The sequence below is a fragment of the Mastomys coucha genome, unplaced genomic scaffold (genome assembly GCF_008632895.1).
Source record: "Mastomys coucha isolate ucsf_1 unplaced genomic scaffold, UCSF_Mcou_1 pScaffold22, whole genome shotgun sequence".
NCBI lineage: Eukaryota > Metazoa > Chordata > Mammalia > Rodentia > Muridae > Mastomys > Mastomys coucha.
In genome coordinates, this window is record NW_022196905.1 from 181,582,785 (window position 1) to 181,588,554 (window position 5,770).

The 5,770-nt window shown below is 41.7% G+C and overlaps 1 protein-coding gene across 1 annotated transcript in view; it reads left to right on the forward strand.

The window, feature by feature from the left end:
* Slc7a2 (solute carrier family 7 member 2) overlaps nucleotides 1-5,770 on the forward strand; it is a 57,116-nt gene that overhangs the window by 27,618 nt on the left and 23,728 nt on the right. The window lies entirely within an intron of this gene.

Here is a 5,770-nt window from a genome sequence, read left to right on the forward strand (position 1 = left end):
CTCCTCTCTCCCCTCTCTCCCCTCTCCCCTCTGCCCTCTCATCCTTCTTTCTCAGCATGTCAGTGCTAAAGCTCCTGGCTGAAGTCAAATCAAATAGGGTTTTGTAAAACAGCAGCAGGATTTTGGAGTTGAAGAGAGTTTTTATCTTCCTTCTTACAATTCTTCTTAACTGAACACTATCAATACACTATAAGTTTGTGTGTGCTTATAATATAAATTGTTGGCTTTAAAATTCTTTACATTGGGTGTTGAATATTTTTTGTGCATTTCTGTGTGAGTGTACAGTATGAATGTGTGTGAGCATGGTATGTGTGTGTGTGTGTGTGTGTGTGTGTGTGTGTGTTACACACTTGGGTACACACATAGGTGGAACCATACCTGAATAACAGGTGCCTTCGTCTGTCACTCTGTCTTATGGCCTTAAGAGTGGCTTTCTCAGGCTGGAGAGATGGCTCAGTGGTTAAGAGCACTAACTGCTCTTCCCGAGGTCCTGAGTTCAATTCCCAACAACCACATGGTGACTCAAAACCATCTATCATGGTATTCTATGCTCTCTTCTGGTGTGCATGAAGACAGCTACAGTGTACTCACATACATAAAATAAATAAATCTCTTTTAAAAAAAAAGAGTATGACTTTCTCAGTGAATTGGAAGCTCTCTGTTTGGGCTGTGCTAGCAAGCCAGCAAGCTCTGGGATCACCTGTCTCTCCCCTCCCACCTAGTGCTTGGTTGGAGGCCTACAGAGCATACCCAGCTTTTTATGTGGTTGCTGGGGATTCAAACTAGGTCCCCAACCTTGAAGAATGGGTGTGCTTATTCACCAAACCATCTCACCAGCCCTCATTTTGTTCTTGCAAGTCATTTGTATAAAACCTACTCTTCCCACATTATTTAAACACCTTAAAGGTTTTATTGATGAATTGCTATCAGACAGGTTTTAGGTTACGAGATAATTTAAAATGTAAATCACATAGTAATGTAAACTGCTTCTGTTTAAGTTAAATCAGTGGGTGGAGGAACTTTTGATAAAGATTTTATATATTAGTAACTTTTAAGAATTATTTTCTTATTGTTTATTATAGAAATGACTGTTGCTAGTTTGCAAAATTGAGGTTCTTTTTTCAAGGAAAGGGTTGCTTCAGATAAAATAAGGATTATTTAACTTCCAGTTTCAGAAATAGTAGCAGAGGATATGAGTTCATCAGAGTTTCAAAACGAGTTTGAGGATTGTGGATATTGCTTCATTGTTAGAAGAATGCTAAATGCTTTTCCCATTAATATTTTTGCTTTAGAGACTATGCTGTCAGCAGCCTTGTTTTATTTACTATTTATTTAGATTTTGAGACAAAGTCTGCCTGTGATCCAGGCTGGCCACGAACTCTTGATCCTCTTCTTTCAGCCTTAAGAGTGATGGGACTATAGATATTCATTGTCACATTTAGCCTTTTTTCCCTCTTCTTCATCTCTTGAAGACTTCACTACCTCTAGCTCCAGCTGGAGTCTGACCAGTATGCCCCCTGCTGTGCATTCTGGTAGTGCAGGACCTCCCTTAACACAGGCCACAGAGATAACCAGTCCTCCTGTCTGTCTCTGGTGTCTGTCTCTGTGCTCCCTGGGATGGATTTTAGAGGATTTCCATGTAGAGGAAAAAAAGTTTCAATTTTTGAAATTTCTAAGGCTTGAACTTTGAGAGATCCTGATGTGTAGAGCAGTTGGGTAGGCTGAATTCAGTCTTCACAGAAATATATGAAAGTAAAGACAACTTTTACTTTAAAAAAAAAATGTGTCAAGACTACTCGGCTTGTGGTTTAAGAACTCCGTTGTTTCAAGTGGAGCTCATTTTTAACGTTGTCCTTCATTTGCATATTCTAAATCTAACTTGGGGATGAGCTGGCATCGGTTTCCTTGCTCCCTCTGAGCACACAATAGGAGTGTTTTATTCTGAAGTAGCTGAAGCCAAGGGAACTTACAAAGTTCCCATAATCAATAGCAGTGTTTCAAGGATTGTCCCAAGATGCCAGAGATAACAGTCTCTGCCCATACAATGTTCCTGGAATTTAAGAAGTGCCCAATCAAAGCATTCTTCTCAAAACTAGAAATGTAGTGTCTAAAGTGCCCCCCCTTTTTTTTTCAAGAAATAACTCTGTAGCCAAACCGCAAAATTAGGTATCCAGCTACATTTTTTTTCTTTTTTTAGCTAAAAATTGGTGTGAATTCTTGTCAAATTCCTTTCCCACCACAGTTTGATGGGAGGAATTTTTGCCTAGCACTGAAACAAAAGCGGTAGAATTTTAGCAGGCAGTTAGGCCACACTGGGGGAAGTGGGGGTTTGAAAAGGGGTGTTTTACTTCAGGGAAGAATGAGTAGAGGAAACCAGAGTGTCCTAAAGCATTTCTCCTCCGTTCTCTGCCTTCAGACAAAAGACCTCTGCTGTTCTCCAACTCCCACCCTAGTCCAGGCCCATACTTCCAGCATCTGGAATCCAGAATTTGGTGACTGACCCAGAAATAAATGAAGCAGTTTGATTTCTGAGCAGTGGCTGCGTCAAACGCTGCTAAGAGCACAGGTTCCTTCCGATCATCTGGATTTTCTTGGCATCCTAGAATTGACAGGGCATCAAATGTTGAATCAAGATCATATGATTTGCTTTTGAAACAGTCATGGTCACTTTTTACAGTTTCCTCAAGAAGCCATCCTATATGACACACACCCTCCTTGTTTTGCTTTATTTTATTGTTTTGACTTACTTTGGTTCTGTTTGGTTTGAGACAGCACCTGCCCATGTAGCCCAGGTTGGCCTAGGAATCATTATGTAGCTTTGAGATGCTGATCTGCCCACCTCGGCATCCTGAGAGCTGCCATTACAGGAATGTGCTATTACACCCAGTCTCAACCTTCTTGTTGCAGAGAGGGGCAGTTTGGACAGCACAACATCTGGCCAGTATAGAATTCTAGCTTGCACGGAAGATCACCAGACTGTGGCAGTAGTCAGTGGACAACAGCCAAAGATTTAGGACTTTGAGCTTCTGAAACGTAGGAAACCCACACCCGTGAATACCTTCTTCCTTGGAAAATCCACACCAAACACAGCTGTTAGTGGATGTATGGAAAGGGTAGACCTAGTGGGTACTAAACTCCCCAATACCTTACTGGGAAAATACAGATGTCCTTGAGGTATTCCAGCTGGAAGCCCGATGTTGGAAGGAAGATGAATTAGGAAGTGGAGACACTATTCCAGTATGAACTATTGGCTTGTGTGCCCCATTTTCTTTAGAGTTTGGGGGACATCTGAGTCTGTCCTGTCTGGCTGTTTCTGGCCTAGATACCTGTGGCTTAGGGCTGGGAGACAGAGCTGTAGTGATGGAGGAGCACATGGCCAGTGATGGGGACGTCAACAAACTGGTGATGCCGTACACCACCTGTAAAGAAAGGCTGTAGAGCAACAGTTGCTCAACCTTCCTTATGCTGTGACCCTTTAATATAGTTCTTCATGCTGTGGTGACCCCCAACCAAAAAATCATTTCATTACTACTTCACAACTGTGATTTTTTTTACTGTTATGAATCATAATGTAACAAATATCTGATATGCAGGATATCTGACATGGGACCTCTGGTTGAGAACTACTGTCACAGCATGCGTCACATGCTGTGGGTTTCATCTCATATCCACCATTGGTGGACTGTGATGTTCCCTAACTATACCTCAGTTTGTTCATCTCTACAACAGAATTAATAATAGACCTCCTCTTTATAGGAACATTGAGAAAGTCATGGGACAATAAAATAAAGGGGGTCAGGTAATACCAGGCATGTAATGAGCATCACAGATCACTGGCGTTTTAACAGTAGCACTTGCGAGTTGGGTTTGAAATAATTTAGGGAAGGGCATCTTTCAATGTTTGCGGTGGCGTATGGAGAGTAACTGGCACTAGCAGCCTGGGAAAGGGGAACAGGTGGTACCGGTGGCATTCAGGGTGATTTATTGGCCAGCCATTGCTGAAGAGAACGGGCGCCTGCTTGGTGCCTATGCTGCGACCGAGCCAGGGCGGAGTGCTGACTGGGCAGCTACTCTGGTTACCCCAGCGCCCAAGGCTTTGCTTTCTTTATTTCACTTTTTGCTTCATCCTGCTTTCCTTTGACCTGGGAACAAAGTTACGTGCTTAAAAAAAAAAATCAAAAAGCAAAACAAAACAAAACAAAAACAAAAACAAAAGAACTTTGTATTCATCTATTTCAGTGAAACCGCTGTATCCGTATTGCAGCTATGGTTTTGTTTTTATGGAGGTGAGTGTTCTCACATGTTACAAACCACCAGTTGTCTTTAGGAACCTTCCAAAATCCTGCATCAGCTGTTCATCTGGTTGTATAACCCTGGGAGAGTTGCTCGCCCATGGGAAATTTTAAAATAGTACGTTTTTTACTTTAACTTTCTGGCCATACCCATTCAGTACTTTGAAAGGAAAGAAAATATGTCATTATTGCTGTGGTTGTTCATTTGTAATAACCTCAGTGGGTCTTTAATTTTTACTTATCTGGACTTTGCCATTCACCTATCTTCCTTTAGAGGAAAAAAAATTGTTCAGAAAATTTGATACGGAGAAAAGATAGGGTAAGCTTTTAGGGGAAATAGGTACAGAAAAATGTTTTTCAGAAAAAGTGATTCTAGGTTTCAATGCAAAGCTTGTTTTTGTTGTTGTTGGCTAGTCCAGGTTCAACTGTGATCATTTCTAGTTGGATAATATTTTGTTTTGAGAAAATCATCTCTCAAAGATAAGTAAAAAGAATTACCTTCAGTAATCCACACCTTGGTGTTTTTTCCCCTTTGCTATCTTGTTTCATCTATTGTTAAAACTTTGTATTGGAATGTTAAAATTGTAGTTTTAGGCATGTAATTGATGTTGACAATGAAGATCACAAAATCAAAATATCTAATCTGGAGGGGGCATGGGAGCAGGCAGAGATCCCTGTACTATACATTGTAACCCCAAAACCGGTAGAGGAAAGAGAAAGAAAAGCCCGAGTTCTAACTGGGACAAGCTAATTGGTTGCAGGCCCTAGGGGCTGCCTCCTCTTGTTCCTCCCGTAGTATTTTTGTGAGAGCCGATGGTCCTGATGCAGGAACCAAGATTGACAGATCAGCATTGACATAGGGCAGGAGTGGAAAGAGCTGATTCCGTGACTTTTGCCTCAAATATGGAAGCAAAGCTACAATCAAGGATAGATATTTTTCTGTAACTAGCAGATTTCAGATGCATATGGGGATCAGTGGGAGAGGGATGTCTGCCCCTGGTGTGACCCAGATGGTGTGACTGTCAGGTATGCGGGTTTACTAGACCCAGAATTCTCTGCTGCCAAATTGATGGCCTGGGTTGACGAAGTTTTATAAGTTACATCTCCGGGTTGCTGAAGAAGGAATCTGCTGTTTGGCAAGAGTTAAGTAGGTTCGTCAAAGTATAGGTACTTAGAAACTGCCATGCTTTGGATTGAGTGGCCTAAGGAAGAGTCACAGGTATCATTGACCTCCATAAAACCTTGCAGAGGCAGGCACATAGTGTTAAAACCCTGGGGCCTCCTTTGTCTGTCTTCAGTCTCATCTAATGTGTATTTTTCTTCTTTAGAGGAAGCCACTGTTTTAGCAATACAAAATAATCATTTGTTGAAAAAGAATAGGTATGGGTTGGAGAGATGGCTCAGCGGTTTAGAGCACTGACTGCTCTTGCAGAGGTCCTGAGTTCAGTTCCCAGCAACCACATGGTGGCTCACAACCA